The sequence below is a fragment of the Sycon ciliatum genome, chromosome 2 (assembly GCF_964019385.1).
Source record: "Sycon ciliatum chromosome 2, ocSycCili1.1, whole genome shotgun sequence".
NCBI classification, from domain to species: domain Eukaryota; kingdom Metazoa; phylum Porifera; class Calcarea; order Leucosolenida; family Sycettidae; genus Sycon; species Sycon ciliatum.
Window position 1 is genome coordinate 35698665 of NC_088644.1, and position 17285 is coordinate 35715949.

Here is a 17285-nt window from a genome sequence, read left to right on the forward strand (position 1 = left end):
ACCGCCATTCCGGCAACACACCAAATAAATAACTTTGCCAAATATTTCGCCCATTGGGCATCATCAGGGCATTGAGGAAGGGGAGGCAAAAACACTTTATTTGGTGCAGCTGAGAGCCTGTTGCCGGAATGGCGGTGTTTTTAAGTGCAAGAAATGCGCCGCAATGGAGTTTGGGAATTCTGAAGAATCATTGTTCAATGTGTAAAGAATTATGTAATTGAAGAGGATTACAGGCTACAAACAAAACAGCTACATAATATCATGCGGCTTGACGTCATTTGGGCAACCGGCTACATTGCACCTACTGTAAAGTAAAAGCTGAAATATCACTACTGAGTAGCGGTGCCGTAATGAATAAAACTATAGGCGCACTCATCATTATCCCAATCATAGCAACCAATTGTTCCAGAACGTTTTCTTGCCGCGTCAATGTAAACTCTATGGTATTGATAGGTATTGATTTATTTGAATTCGGTATCTCAACAGTACAATGTACAACTTGGGATGATTGTGATATGAGTGCGCCTATACAGTCAAGTAGTTTTATTCATTGCATTATTTAAAAGATTATTGTCTCCACGTCGCCTTTTTAAATATCGGGAGTGTTATAACTTAGGGATTGTTGGAAGCCATTGACACCCATCTGGTGATGGGTCAGTCCTGCTTTGGCTTTGTCTCTCACAGGCATACTGCCCCCCCCCCCCCCCCTTGTCCCAGATAGAGAAAATTATGTTACATGCCCATGTATCAGTGGGTAGATGGGTTAAAAAATCTTTATCTGACTTCACTTGTACAAAATGGCAACAAAAAAACATGCAGATAGAAGGAAAAGTACCAGGAGTCCAGGACATATACTTTTAAAATGTCATATGACTTGATGATGACGAGAACGTGAAGTTCTTGAGTCAACAAGCTCAATCTCTGGTATTTCAAGTATCACCAGCAAACGTTTCAAAGGGCCGGGAGTTCGGGGTATAAAGTCATGTTCAACATGAGTATTGAACCAGGCAAGATCCAGGTGCCTCTCATATGGTCATGATTAGAATAGTCAATTATAATATTATTAATATCCAGGGAAATCCCCATAAATTAAAATCTCCACGTGTTTGCAACATGCTCCTAGAGACTACAGCAGCAATGCTCAGTCCGCCATGTTGAGGATGCAGTTAGTTCTGTTCCGGCGGCAAGAACAACCTTAGAGCGTGGTGAACACGATGCCGTGCAACGGCCGGACAGTGCGTGACTCCCAATGGAACGTCTGCAGAGCGAGCGTCCACTTTGTACACGTAGTGTTGGTCGCGGCGTAGAATCTCGCTCTCCTCGAGAATGCTGTTCATGCACGCCGCCTCATAGTGGTTGTCACCCTCTCCATCACCGGAATCAATGTATATCCTAAGTTGATCGTCAGTTCTACCGCCGTTGCTCCCCCTTGTTTTCTCCAACACTATTTGGTCTAGGAGACAAGAGCACTCATGCGCATCTTGTGAAGAATTCACGTTGAACTCGTCGCTGCACTCGCCAGTGCTGGCCTCCTTGGACATGCCGCACGTTGCCCGAACGCGTTCACAATCACTGCGAACAACGTCGTACGCTGACACGTTGTTCCGATCATGGAACCAAAACGAGGGTGACATGGCAATCACCTTTCCGATGATGCTAGGTGCTTTCCAGCCGAGCAGAAATGCAAGAAGGCCGCCCATGCTGAATCCCAGTAAGACCCTCTGTTTCGGATACGCCCGCGTACGGTACTTGCCGTCAATAAACGGCACAACGAATTGTAGTAGGTAGTCGGAAAAGGCCTCGTCAGCGACTGCGCCCATGTCTCCTGGACAGTACTCACGTTTACGGAGGGGTGGCTGAGAGACAAAGTCGCCGCTTGGAATGCCTACGATGATGAATGGACACGTTGCATTGTCCTGCGTCAGCATATCTGATTGTGCATCTAGCCACCAGCCGCCGCCCAGCGTATCATCGGGGTGTGATGGCGTTGAGAAAGCCTCATGGCCATCAAGCACATACAAAACTGGATAGCGCTGTTCACCAGCCCCGGCCTCACCAGTGCCCGAATAGCCCACAGGAAGACGCACAAATACCGGGCGAGGTAAAACACCCCGGGCACTGCTCCGGGCTGGCACGCTGGGGTGACCGACCTGGAACGCTTCGCCTGGACCAGTGTGGGCCAAATGTGGGGAGTTCCAATGCCTGGTGGCAGGCACCCTTCCGTCATTTAAGCGCCAATTCGGCACATCACATGCCACAAATAGTACCGAGTTCCATTGGTCACCGGCTTGGTGACAATTTCCTTTGTCACTCTTCCACGCACCATTCACAATAAACTTATACTGGTACATGCCCTCGAGAAGGCGAAAGCGTGCCACAAAACGCTGGCATGCCGCTGAGCACAAGCTCTGGCTCGATGCACTGCCACTCTCTTCGCAAGGGCAGCAGTCATCCGTTGCTGTTGACGTCACGCCTTCCCTATTACGCACAGTGTCGTCTTCAGAGCTCCTGCTGGCTGTATGGACAATGCACTGCATCACGATCCAATCCTGCTCCTCCCAGCCACAGAACTCTCCAGCAACTCGAACGTCCGCCACCGATCCACCAGCGTCGGTGCACACCCCAGATGCATCTAAGTCGCACACCAGTTCAACGTCATGCCAATCCAGGTCGGCTAGCCTCCAAGCACTGTCATTGCCAGCTGCATTTGATTGCTCCATTTCCTGAGACCTCAGCCGGTTCACAACAGGGTCTCCGCGCGCGATCGTGTGGGTCGTATCTCAGCTCAAAGTAGTAAATTCAATGTTCTTATTACACCAATATCTATTAGTATTCTACTCAACATTTTCACCAATATCCAGCCGTGACAATGACCTGAAGAATTATTTGATGCAAACCTAGATCAAACTAGTTACTTTTCAGTACTGGAATGACCTAATCTTTAATCACAAGGCCAAGGACAATATCCGAATCCCGGTGCCACAGGCAAGGACAAGCCGCACATTCTGAAACACGGCAAGGTTGATTGTTTTACAAAAGACGGGCATGCTGCAACTGTCTGCGCACCCGCGGTACAATAGCAACTGTCAAGTACATGATTGTACTACAGTTAGTCTACACTGTACTGAAATCCAGTCGATTGACAGAACGTAACGACTTATTTACGTCGTTGCATGCATGCAGTGCACGTGCATGCACATGTTGAACCGATATGCGACCATCATGACTGTACCGGCGCAGGGATGACCAGCGCCCTAGCGCCCTGGCCCTGGCCTGGGGCCGCTAGACGTGCGACCGGATTTCCATGTCCACAACAGACGTCAGTAGATCTGCTAGTATAGTAGACCCAGGTGCTCGAAGTCCGTACACTTTTACAGTGTGTGTTTATTATTATTATTCACACATATCCGCCGGATGAGTACGCGTGGCCCATGCACCATCATGGGGACCCACGAATACAAACCAGCATATGTTCCCTCAGCAATACAAGCAAGCAAGCACGCAAAGATAAATGAGAGCCCAGGCAGCGAAAACAAAACGAAGAGAGATGAGGACATAGGCAACGAAAACAATTCCAAAGCATAGCCAGGGATTGAATGTGTGCATCTGGGTTAACACGGCTAGTGCAGCCGTACAGAGACTGTTTGCCGAGCTGAAACTTACACTAGCAATGATCACTTGCCAGAATCCTGCTCGTGGATGGAAGGTATCTTGTCCAAGTTTGTTCTGAGGCCAGGCTCGATTGAACCAGGCCATCTTTCGATCCGATCTGTTTCTCTGGAGTTCGCTGATTTTTCATATCAAATTTTTGTGTCGCAGAGGGTACTCTAAGTCCGTACTGATCAGAGATGACTCGCAATACACACATATTTCTGCTAATTGCTAACTTGCAATCCCTCGGTAACGACGAAAGCACCGAAGGGATATGTTTGGCATGTGCCTCCACCAGTATTTCTTGCAAAAGCGTAGTTTGTGGCCGAAATGCAAGCTGTTTTTAGTCGGCTCAGAGAAGAAGCAGCTGCGCTGTGAAAACCGCGGGAAAACAGTGGTGGAGATGCCAGGAGTGTCAACCTTTCTGCAAGGATTGGTGGTTCTCTGTAAATTCTTCTCCTCTGGCCATTGTCAGCTCTAAGCTGGCTCTTGATGATTGAGCGAAGGTCTGTTTGACGCTGTGTCCGTTCGAAATCGGTCTTGGCAAAGTTGATTTTTGCAAGAAATGTAACCCAATTTGTATTTCGTATGGACACTCGAAAACCCACTCGCGTGGTATGGGACTTCTGTTCATCGTAGATCCCTGAAAATTGCTACGCGAGGAGAACATACCACACTGCCCCCTCCATAAAATATTTGAGTCGAATACAATAACAGAACATGACATTATGGGCGTACGAACTTAGGATACCATGTACGGACTTCGAGCACCTGGGTCTACTACAGTAGTCACTAGTAGTAGTACATGTACTAGTAGTATAGCCAGTATCGAGTGTTAATTTTATTATTACTACTATGTACTATTATCACTCCCTTAGTATTGACTCACATAGATTTTTGCCATACCTATTATTAAAGCAGTCAAATATTCCTGCATATTTCACTCCTTAGCCTAAGGAGTGAAATATGCAGGAATAGTTAGGGCTATATTGACTGCTTATATTTGACTGCTTAGGGGTTGCGCAGTTGAACAGTCCCTAGTGCAGCAGTGTCACTGCATGAGTAGGTGGTGGTGCCACGGTTGTGCAATCATAAAGCCGGGATTCATGAGGTTATCGTTCTGGAATTTGAAATACGGACTGTTTGTCGTGATAAATCTAATATTGACTTCGTACTTGGTCAGTATAGGAAATAAAACCTCGTAAAAGACCTCGGCTTCGCCTCGGTCTTTTACTCGGCTTTTATTTCCTATGTTGACCTCGTACGCAGTCAATATTATTAGATACGTATTCATTTATTTATTTATTTCCGGTTGTCTTTTTGCTTTGACTCTTAAGTCTTATACTTCATGATCATGCATGCATGGTGTTGTGAATAAAACCGTTCTCAAGTATAGAGTAGACATGGCATTTTACCGTTCACGCTATTTTCGACGGTCGGCCTGTAGACCAACCGTGTTTGTGTGTGTCGACATGGCATTTTACCGTTCACGCGCTAGATCCAACGGTACTCGTACCCAACCCCAAAAATACCGTCGGTTTGGTACCGCTTCGGCGATAGAAAGCTCTGTTTAGCGGCGGCGGGCCGGAGAGCGAAACGGTAAGATTCCAACTAGGCCTAGGGTTGCGTCACAAGTCGATCGTTGTATTGCGTCAGGAGTCAGGACGCAGAAGCCGAACTGCAACCGGTTAAACCGTGTCTCGAAAACACACAAAAAACAGTACTGTCAGTGCAGTAGACTCGCCCTCTGTTACAGTCTGTAGGCTACACGCCGACCGTCGAAAATACTCAGCGTGAACGGTAAAAATGCTAACCATGTCTAGTACTGTAAACGGTGAAATAATATAATTATTGCGATGGTCTAATTTCTGCGAAATTCGCGACCGCGTGGAAATCGCGAAATTTAGACAGCGCGAAAAGGAGATCCATGAAAGGTTTAGCAAGAATGCCATTCTGCAATCGCAAAATTAAAACCTCGCAAACCTGTCCGGATTCTGAAAACGCGAACTAAAAACGCCGCTAAAATTTCACGCTTTACAGTATACAGACTAGTCTGCACCATGTTACATGTACCATGTCCATGCCATGGTGCACCGGTCCGTGCATCCGCGCGGCGGGCCGCGCCGCCGCGGTATCCGTTGTCTGCTGGTGCTGAGCTTGCCACCTACATGTACATTGTACATCATGACTACATGATTGTATGACTTGTACATGTATGCAGATGACACGACACTGTATCAGTGCATCTCTGCCACCGCCAGCATACCCGACTCTGCAGCACAACTCCAGGAAGCAGTGGACGCCGCCTGTCACTTCGGTTCCAGTGGAAGGTCACCTTCGAGCCATCCAAATCCCAGGCCCTCATCATCGACCACCGCAAGCCTCCACCAGTGGCAGTGCTCTTCAACGGAGTGACTGTTCCTGAAGAGAAGCGAATTAAGGGGCGTGAAGAAAACAGTTAGTCTTGGAATCTCTCTTCTCTCTTCTTTTTGTCTGTTACATTTCCATTTGTTTCCGATTTGGTTCTTCTTCTTTCAGTAGTACTCGGTACTGTTGAGTTACCGAAGTAGAATACGATATACCATACCATGCTATAGCATACGACGGTTGTTGCTATACCGAATAGGGCAGAGTGTACACTGTCCCACTCTCTATCGCATTCTGTTCAGGGGGCGAATCCGAGTGTTTTACCCCTATTTTGTATGGTATACATGTGTGTACAATGTTTCTGAATATGCAGCTGCTCACAACCACCAGGCCAAGGCTCTATGAATAGTATGATCTTTCATTGCATTATCGAATCTTTTTTTAACTCGGGTAAATTTTACGACTCCCTGGTATTTTACGACTCCTCCCCCCCCCCCCCCCAGTGATAAAGATAAATCGGCTCAAAGCATCACATTTTTCAGTGTACAAGTATATGTACTGTGATAACTCGCTCGGGGAGCGTGTTCCGGTTAGTCTCGCCCATGGCTGTGTCGTCTCTAACCCTCGGAACGTTTTGTGACAAGTATAGTCACGGCTGGCATAACGCAACTTCACCCAGTCCTAACCCAACACACACATAACCAACTGATCTCGTCAGAGCAGAGAATATGTTCCTGTTTGGAAGAAGAGCACCGAAAGAACCTCTCGCTAAAAGCCACAGCATGCTATGATATAACACATTGTAGAAAACAGCAAGCAGCGGCAGTAGCGATAGTACTTGCTAAACATGCAGCTAAACTGCTACTTTGTCCGCTGCGCGGAACGGCGATCGGACACGCACACGCACACACATACACGCACAGGTCTGCGTGATCTAGAAGCGGCTGTCATCATAAGATACGCAAAGTGTGGAAGGGTATTAGAACGGGGCAAGCCTAGACCCGGCGTCTGGACCGCAACATGTACTTGATTAAAAGCATAGCCAGTCAATGGTCAAGCAGGTGCAATCACGCACATCCACACCTAGCGTACTACTACTATAAAGCGAATTCATAACTACAGGTATTGCACTTTCTACTGCAAATGCACAGTCGTGCGCTTCATCCATTGACAGCAGCAAAACCTATCATTTTACAGTCTCACTGGGTAGGTGACCTCGCCGGCACACACCTGTACAATAACTGTTCCAACTACGGTCCGGAAGACACAGTGTGTCCACGTTCTACGCACAGTAGCTATCAGCAGTATTAGTTAAAAGTTACAAGCCCTCACTCTCGGGCTATGACATCTCCCCGCGCCTTCGAAAAGACTGCCACGTCCTCGTGGCGACAACATTCGGCTTACCGTCGTCTTCTCAACTGGGTTTGCATTCCAAAATACTGCGGTGGCCGGACGGTCCTCCCAGCTCGAGTCTGAACCGGAATCTGGGCTGGTTGCGGCGGTGGCTGGTTGACTGGTAGCGGGATCTGCACAACTGGTTGGCCGCCAACACCGTCCACGCCGCCATACGTCTCATGCTGGGCATCCTCATCAGAATCCCAATACAACAAGTCTGTAGGGTCCGGCACATACACATCAGCCGGGGGCGTTTCGACAGACTCAGCTTCTTCAGGTTCCTCCAGCTCACTCACAGCGTGAAGATGGTTAGGCCTTACTCTACATCGTTTTAGCCTGTTCACGTGCACAATCTGCACCTTGACATTGGCCGCTCGTGTATCTCTCACCCGATACACTACGTCTGACAGCTTCGTTACTATTTCAAACGGCCCTTGCCAGAGCTTGGAGAACTTCGGAGTAGTCCCCACCGGAACTGCTGGTACCAACAACCATACCAGATCTCCTTCTGCGAATGAAACGGGTACTGCTCCCGAATCATGCAAGTGAGCTTGATGCTTGTGCACGGTTTCCAACTTCTTCCGCACAACTGCATGCACATGCGCTAGCCTTTGTCTCAAATCTCTGACGTAGCTAGGCTCGCATAAGCTGACCATCTCATCAGGTGGTAAGCCATAAGCGACATCCTGTGGCAGACACATCTGTCTACCGAACAGTAGATACGCAGGCGTGTAACCCGTACTCGCCTGAGGCGTGGCTCTGTAAGCCATCAAAACCGCCGGCAAATGCACATCCCAATCTCGCTGATGCACATCGACATAGTGAGAAATCATCTTCTCCAATGTCTGATTAAAACGCTCTACCAACCCATTTCCAGCAGGGTGATAAGCCGTCGTCCTGGTCTTTTTAATACCAAGCATTGAACAGACATCTCTGAACAATCTGGAGTCAAAGTTTTGCCCTGGTCAGTGTGCACACTCTCCGGTGCTCCAAACCTTGCAACAAACTCACTCACAAACTTTGAAGCTATCGTGGATGCATCCATCCTTTTCAGCGGATACGCTTCAACCCATTTGGTAAAATAGTCAACAATTACCAAAATGTGCTTGTTGCCAGCATCTGTCTCTGGCAATCCGGGAATCAAATCCATTCCAACTCTCTCGAATGGATATCCCGACCAAGTGACCTCTAGTGGTGCGCCACTTCCACGTCCCACAGGTCTCGATCGTCGACTGCACGACGCACAACTACCAATCCAGTCTTCCACATCTCTCTTCATGCCATACCAGAAGAGCTTGGACTGAATCTGGTGATACGTTCTAGTCACACCTAAGTGACCTAGATGATCATGGTACTCACTCAGCACCTGACCGCGCAACGCAACTGGCACCAAAATTTGAAACTTTGTGCCCTCTCCTGCGTTCTCACTGTGCAAAACGCGACATATCACGTCCTCTCGCACCACAAGACATTTTCGTCCTCGGAAATAATGCCTCAGAGCCGGACTCACACCAGTCAAGTCAGGCGAAGATGACCCGGAGCTGAGCCACTCACTCAGCCGTGTCAATTCATGATCACGTTGCTGAGCATCAGCCCAATCAGCTGATGTCCAGTTTCGTCGCCGCACAAAGGGCGTAGGAAGGTCACTCTGGACCGACTCAGCATTCGCCACTGAGCTCCTTTCGTCTGATACCACAGCGATCACCTCATCAGGGACTGTGGTGCCACACCTCTGATCCTGCACTTGTCGAGACAAGCCATCAGCATTGGCATGGACTTTACCTTTCCGATAACGCACCTCGTAATCGAAATCACTCAGAAACTCAAGCCACCGCGCCACGATCGCACTTGGTTCTTTGAAACGGTTCAGGTATTTTAGTGCTTGATGGTCTGTGCGCACGACAAACCTTCGACCCAGCAAATAGCATCTGAAATGCCTAAATGCCCACACTAGTCCGAGGAGTTCACTCTTCGTCGAGCCATAATTCCTCTCTGCAGAGTTCAACCCTCTGCTTGCATACGCAATAGGTCGCTCCCGACCATCTGCGTCGGTCTGGGACAACACAGCTCCCAAACCATGACCACTTGCGTCCACATCGACTACAAATGGGGGCGCATCGGTCTCAAACCTCGGATACGCCAACGTGGGTGCTGAAGACATCTTCTGTTTCAGCAATTGGAATGCGATCTCACACTCGCCATCCCATGAAAACCTCTGGTTTTGCCTCGTCAGCTTCACCAGCGGCCGAGAAATGGATGCAAAATCCTTCACAAACCGTCGATAGTAGCCACAGAAACCCATAAAAGAACGCACCTCTGCTACGTTCTTTGGGCACCGCCACTCTGACACGGTCTCAATCTTGTCCGGATCGGTGCGCACACCATCCTTCGTGACAACATGACCCAAGAAATTGACTTCTGTCCTCAACAGATGACATTTCGAGGGTTTCAACCGAAGACCAGCCTCCAGTAGTCTTTGGAACACTGCTTCCAGTCGTTCCAAGTGTTCGTCAAACGTCTTTGAGAACACGATAATATCATCGAGGTATACCAGGCACATCTGCCACTGCAAACCTCGCAGAACGGCACTCATCAGCCGTTGAAATGAGCTCGGGCCATTGCACACACCAAATGGCATCACGTGGAACTCATAGTGCCCATCAGGCGTGGAAAATGCCGTCTTGGCCTTGTCTGCCTCGTCCATTGGCATCTGATGATACCCAGAGCACAGATCAAGCGTCGAGAAGTACATCGCACCGCCCAACGCGTCCAACGTATCATCAATACGCGGGAGTGGGTATGGATCTTTCACGGTTATCGCATTGACTCTCCGATAATCAACACAGAACCTCGTCGATCCGTCCTTCTTCCGCACCAACACAACTGGTGAAGACCATGGACTGACCGATTCTTCGATCACACCCTGTTCAAGCATGTCGTCAACCAACTTCCGACATGTTTCTCGCGAGCTCCAAGGCAATCTCCTTGCGGGCTCATAAACTGGACCATCACAGCTAGTCCTAATCTCGTGTTTCAACACGTCTGTCCGACCCAGCTCGGACATGTTCATAGCGAATACACATCTGTACTGCTCGACCAAGGTTCTGAGCCTAGCCAACTGCTCGGCCTCAACCACAGGCTGCTCGCCGTTGCCTGTATCAGGTGGGGAGCATGCCTCCCGGTTACCCTCCTGAGAGCAACAGCCATCAGGCATCGTACCACGACCACGCTGGTCAACGTCGGCCTCGTGTACTGCCTCATCATCCCTCATCGCACAATGGTGTGACCGACCATCGTCATCACCACCACCGGTTTCAAGCAGCCTCTTCCCGCCTGGAGAGCGCTTCCCTGCGCCGGGACCACCATCGGGGTTCCCCACTCGCAGTACAGACCACAAATCCTGGTTAGCCCCGTAGCTACACCAGTCATTCGCCTCGTCCAACTCTTCACTACCGTCCACCACAGTTGCAACTGCACACAGCTTGCCAATCTGGGCTCTCTTGGGCAGAGTGATTTGTTCCGCCGTGCAATTCATCAATCGCACGGGAACACGATTCTCTTGTGGCCGCACAACACACTTTGCCACCAAGAGACCAGGGTCGCTCGCAGTCCCACAATCTGGTTCCGTGAGCCCCAACTCTGGCATCCCATCGAATGCAAGAGTGTCCACCACAGCCGCCACGGTCATCTCGTGGTGTGGTGGGAGAACAATCTTCTCCTGCAAGCGGAGCGGAGCCTCATCTGCGTCACTCCCTCGCCTTTCTTCGACCTTGAAACATAGCTTGCCATTCGTAGAGGTTATGTTACAGGGAATGCTGGACAGCACATCACGTCCCAGCACACATGGAAATCGTAGCCCATCGACTACCCGCATTTCCGGCGAACAAACACATCCTTGAACGCCAAGGTGAACAACCACTTTTCCATTCACCACCAGAGGCTTACCATCTGCCCCACAAAACTTCAACCCAGGCGCATCCGCCGTGAGTCGATCCGGATCGTAGCCCAGCTTCCTGGCTAGATCCGCAGATACTAAGCTTACAGCCGCTCCAGTATCTACCAGCATCTCCACTGACAACCCATCGATTGTCCCCGTGGTCAACATCCCCGTTCCAGAGTCGCATCCGACCATAGGAATGGATTGTTCGACAGCACGCTCATCAGGTGCTGTCGGATTACACTCTCGACCCAAAGAAATGGTCTGACCAGGCACGTGGGCCATCGCCCCAGTCACTGGCCGTTTCCCAAAGGCCCTCTCCTCGAGCCATCGTATCCTCCACGCCCCGTCTGCGCTTCACGAGGACATTGGGCTGCCCTGTGGCCCGGTTCACCACAGTTCCAACAAGTGAACATCTTCACTCGTCGAGCGGGCTCCTGATCCCGAGTTCTTCCTCGGCCTCGCCCTCCTTGACCACTTGGAGCATCACGCCTCTCCAGTAGTTGGTCGAGCGTCCTCACCAGGCTGCTCAAAGTACGCTCGAGGACGTCCGTCTGTCCTCTCGCTGGAGCCTCAGCAACATCCACAGCGGCCGTCACCAACTGTGTTTGCTGGCTCTCTCCGTAGGGGCCCACCAGCCTCTGCGGAGCTTCGCTTGGCAAGTCAACACTTCGCCAAACCTTTTCCAGGTGCAGCGCCATCTCTAATGCCGCCTGCACCGTCGCCGGAGGATTCTCCTGCAGCCTCACTCTCAAAGCCACAGGGGATACCGCCTCGATGAACTGGTCCCTCACCAGCTCATCCTGTAACCCACCCGGCATGTTGGGGTACGCCCGCACCACCAGCCGACGCAGATCATCCGCCATATGCGCTAAATCCTCACCGGATTTACGCCTCCTCGTGCGGAATTGAGCCTTAAACTGCCGCTCATTAGCAGGTGGTGCGAACCTTCGCTCAAGGTCCGCACTCACATGCTGCCATACGGCCCGTCTTGCAGCCGGTATAGTAGCCAAAAAGCGTTGCGCCCCACCTCTGAGGCGTACCGCTAAGTACTGCGCTTTCTGCGGGTCATTCCACCCGTTCACCTGCGCGCACTGATCGAAGTACTGGATATACTCCACCCAGTCTCCGGAACCATCGTAGGCCTCGGGCATCACCGCAGGCCTCCCGAACGCAGGAGCAACTGGCGCTCCTCCAGCACCAGCTACCGCTCCCCCTGCTGCAGCCATCACTGCACCAGGGCCACCCACCGCAGCAGCACCACTAGCTACTAACGGTTGATGAACATTTGCAGCAGGCGCATTCACACCTCTGCCTTGTTGTTGCTGTTGCTGAGCCATCGTCAACACAGCAAAAGAATGAGCAAAGACAAGTAGACAAAACAAATAGTGCTAGCAGGACGACTGATCCGTGAAGAACTCAGTCCTCTTCGCCTCAGCTCGCCTGATATACTCAGCCACGCCGCTGCCGTCCGATCACGGCCCGCGCGCGCCTACGAGTGCGCACCCCAATTGCCCGTGGGCACAGCGTACTCAACCACTGTAACCCTGACCGCCGTGTGAATATGCCAAGCGACCACCGTCGCATCAGGTTTCCCGATCCCACGCCTGACTCGCGACATCTCGCGGAGCCTCGTGCGCCATCCGGATTCCCGCTCATCACACACTTAGCCTAGCCGACCAGTGCAAGCCGCATCATGCATGCCTCTCACCATCATGCCATGATTCATCGCCCGCAAGGCGCCATCAAATATTTCACCCTAATCACGTTAGCCGGCTTCCCAGCTTGAGGACTAGACCAAACAGACCAGAGTGGTACGACACATCCATACCTCTCCTTATGAACTGTATGCCCATCATGGCCTTGACCCTTGTCAGCCTACTGCGTATCGACCTATTTCTCTACTACCAGTCGTTTCTCGCCTCCTCGAGAAGATCGTCAAAGCTCAGCTTACATCCTTTCTGACCGATCACAGTATTCTCCCTGACTCGCAGTTCGCGTACAGGAAGAACCACAGTACGGAGGACGCTCTTGTGCTAGCTGTCAATCGCTGGCTGAAAGCGAAGTATGAGCGCAAACTCACAGGTGTGATATTCGTGGATATGTCGAAGGCTTTCGACTGTGTCAAACACACCATCTTGGCACAGGAGCTATCCGACATTGGGGTCGGCGGTACTGTCCAGATATGGTTCACTAGTTACCTGAGTGAGCGGCTTCAACGCGTAGTCGTGGGCGGAAATTGCTCGGAATACGTCGCATGCAGTCGAGGGGTGCCGCAAGGATCCGTCCTCGGCCCCCTCCTGTTCACACTATACATCCGTAACCTTCGATGCTGCTTGCCCCAGCAGGTCACAAACCAGGAATTTGCAGACGACATTGCAATTGAAGCCTCGGGCAGTTGCGAACAAGTGTGCTCTTCTCTAAGCACAGCCATCACTGGCCTGTCGCAGTGGTTGGAGGACCGCGGGCTAATGCTGAACCAAAAGAAAACGCAAGCTCTGTTGATTACCCCAAGAGGCCCAGCCCCTGACACAGATAACATTCGAATTCGCTGTGGGAATGCAGCCCTTGCAGTTGTGGAACAAGCGCGGTACCTGGGCGTAATGGTAGATGGGCAGCTCTCCTGGGAGCCTCACGTCAATCACACAATCCAGCAGGTGCGGAAGTCAGTAGGTGCGCTGTGGCGGAGCCGCCGAAGCCTCACCCTGGCGTCAAAGATCCTGTTTTACAGGTCGATGATCCAGGGTAGGTTGTCGTACGCTTCCAACGCCTTTTATCCGTCACTTCAAATTGGCAACATGGAGCCCCTCACACGTCTAACGAAGTGCGCTATCCGCGGCTTTTTCGGTCTGCCACCGTGGTCGCGCACGAGCCCGATCTTTGAACAGCTCCGCCTCACCACCCTGGAGGACATGTTTAACATTAAGCTCCTCATCTTTGTCCGTCGTTGTCTGTTCTCCCGAGCTAGCTCCCTCTTCACCAGCTTCTTCGTGAGAGTTACTGGTGACCGCACTCGGGGAGCAGCACATCACCTCGTTCGAGTACCATTTTGGCCCGGTCCTGCGGGTCGAGCGACCATGCAGTTCATCGGCGCAGTCCTGTGGAACCAGCTCCCGCCTGATCTCCGTTCCGAGCCCAGCCACCTTCAGTTCTGTGCCCTGCTAAAAGCGCATCATGGCTCCGTTTAAATGCTTTTCGGCTAGTGTGTTTCTGTGGTATAGCGGACTGAAGAATAGTAAACGTGTTTTGCAATATATGTATGAAGCTATTTTGTATATAGTATGTTCCCATTCCGTTTTTGATTTGGTGTAGCCCTGAGGTTGATTGCTTATTTATTTCTACCCTTCTTCTCTCCATACTTCTGCCCCCCCCCCTCTCTCTCATTCCTTCTGTCGTCCACATGTATCAAAGGAGGCGAAATCGCCTGTTTGTGGTGCGACGTTAAATAAACTTCTACAACAACAACAACAACATGCAGCATGCAGTTCTCATCGCAAAAGGCAGCTCAGTCATCACTGCGCCATGCCTATCGAGCACAACAGAGAACAAACCTCTTTGTTCCCTGGTGGAGGCCCGTTCCCGCACACACAACAACACAACCAGTAGTGAGGCAGGATACATGATCATTGAACATCTTCAATACATGTACGCAACAGCATAATGATAGCCAGCAGAGCAAGGCGTCACCATCGTGAGCACGACACTACCACGATCAGGTCTTGGACAACTCCATCTCCTGAATTGTGGCTAGCGCCTCATCCGCCTCTGCCGCTGCCATGGCCGCCCAGTCGGTGGCATCGTCCAACGACAATGCCGTCTCATCTCCTGCTGCTACGTTCGGCTGACCACCCTCAGCAGTCACCACCAAGGCGGTGCAGTCCTTCATGCGGTGTCCGGTCGAGCTACACCGCCAGCACACGGGTTCTTTCGGCTTTGGCGCCGGCTGCGCCTTCTTGGCCGGTGGCTCCCCAGCCTCCAGCCGATCAGGATCCTGCTCCAGCCGGCGTCCAGTGGAGCGCCAGAACACATCACTGGCCTTCTCGAACTCCTGCATCGCCGCCGCATGACGACGCAACTGCTGCGCCGCGGCCCGACGATGCATTGCATCCAGAGCATTCGCTCCGTCGAGCAACGCCTGATGCAAGTCTCTTCTCTTCTTCGGAATGGTGAACTTCGTCGCTACCGTCTTACCAGCCATCCTGGTCACAGCACCACTTGTGATAACTCGCTCGGGGAGCGTGTTCCGGTTAGTCTCGCCCATGGCTGTGTCGTCTCTAACCCTCGGAACGTTTTGTGACAAGTATAGTCACGGCTGGCATAACGCAACTTCACCCAGTCCTAACCCAACACACACATAACCAACTGATCTCGTCAGAGCAGAGAATATGTTCCTGTTTGGAAGAAGAGCACGGAAAGAACCTCTCGCTAAAAGCCACAGCATGCTATGATATAACACATTGTAGAAAACAGCAAGCAGCGGCAGTAGCGATAGTACTTGCTAAACATGCAGCTAAACTGCTACTTTGTCCGCTGCGCGGAACGGCGATCGGACACGCACACGCACACACATACACGCACAGGTCTGCGTGATCTAGAAGCGGCTGTCATCATAAGATACGCAAAGTGTGGAAGGGTATTAGAACGGGGCAAGCCTAGACCCGGCGTCTGGACCGCAACATGTACTTGATTAAAAGCATAGCCAGTCAATGGTCAAGCAGGTGCAATCACGCACATCCACACCTAGCGTACTACTACTATAAAGCGAATTCATAACTACAGGTATTGCACTTTCTACTGCAAATGCACAGTCGTGCGCTTCATCCATTGACAGCAGCAAAACCTATCATTTTACAGTCTCACTGGGTAGGTGACCTCGCCGGCACACACCGTATAGTATTTTGTACAATAACTGTTCCAACTACGGTCCGGAAGACACAGTGTGTCCACGTTCTACGCACAGTAGGCTATCAGCAGTATTAGTTAAAAGTTACAAGCCCTCACTCTCGGGCTATGACAGTACATATTGACATTATTGTACTACAAATTAATACAATTCAGCTAATGTTACACTCCTAGGAACAAGAAAAACCCAGTGCTCAGTTGTGACTTGCTTCTCCATAATCATGATAATTGTAAGATACTCGGTAACTCCTATTACTGAAGTATTAGAAATTCTCTCAACATCACACTTCTGCAAGTGAATATGGGGGAGGAGGGATTACGTTGCGTATGCGATGGTTTGACACGATGGCACTGGCACGTGATCAGATCTGGCAAGAATGAGTGTTGGCAGTGCAGTGTTGCCCTCTGCCTTTTTCTGTCCATCTGGTCATGGATTTGAGCACCGCATGCATTGCACTGTCACTGATCAGCGATGTTTGCGGTGGACAATCTGTAGGCAGGTGGACTACGAAGTACGAACTGTCACAGTGTCAGTAGTACTGCAACAGCCCTGTGACTCGCCATCGTGAGCAACACCATTACTAAGTCTAAGGGCATTACATTGTAGTTACGGTATGTGGCAGCTACGCTCTGACGCGTGGCTATTGTGTAGATCTACTCGGTACTGCACTACAACTGAGTAACTCTCTGTCTTATGTTCATAGCAAAATTAATACAGCTCACATGTACGAGTAGATCTACTCAGAGCAAGTGTGTCATCTCAGAGTCTACTGCTATATCCACGTACATGACTTGTATGTCCACGCACTGTGCGTCCTCGCTCGTTGTCACTCTAGTCTCTACTCCGACCAAGAAACTGTCTTCGATCTTTGAGATGTTTGAATCATGATTTCCGCGGAATACATGATTGTGTGGACGGATCACACCAAGCTACAATCGTGTTTTTCTTATTATGAGTGGTGAACCTGCACTAGACTGTCGACGCATATGATACATACATAGATCTACTAACACGATGACTGTGTTTAGCCAG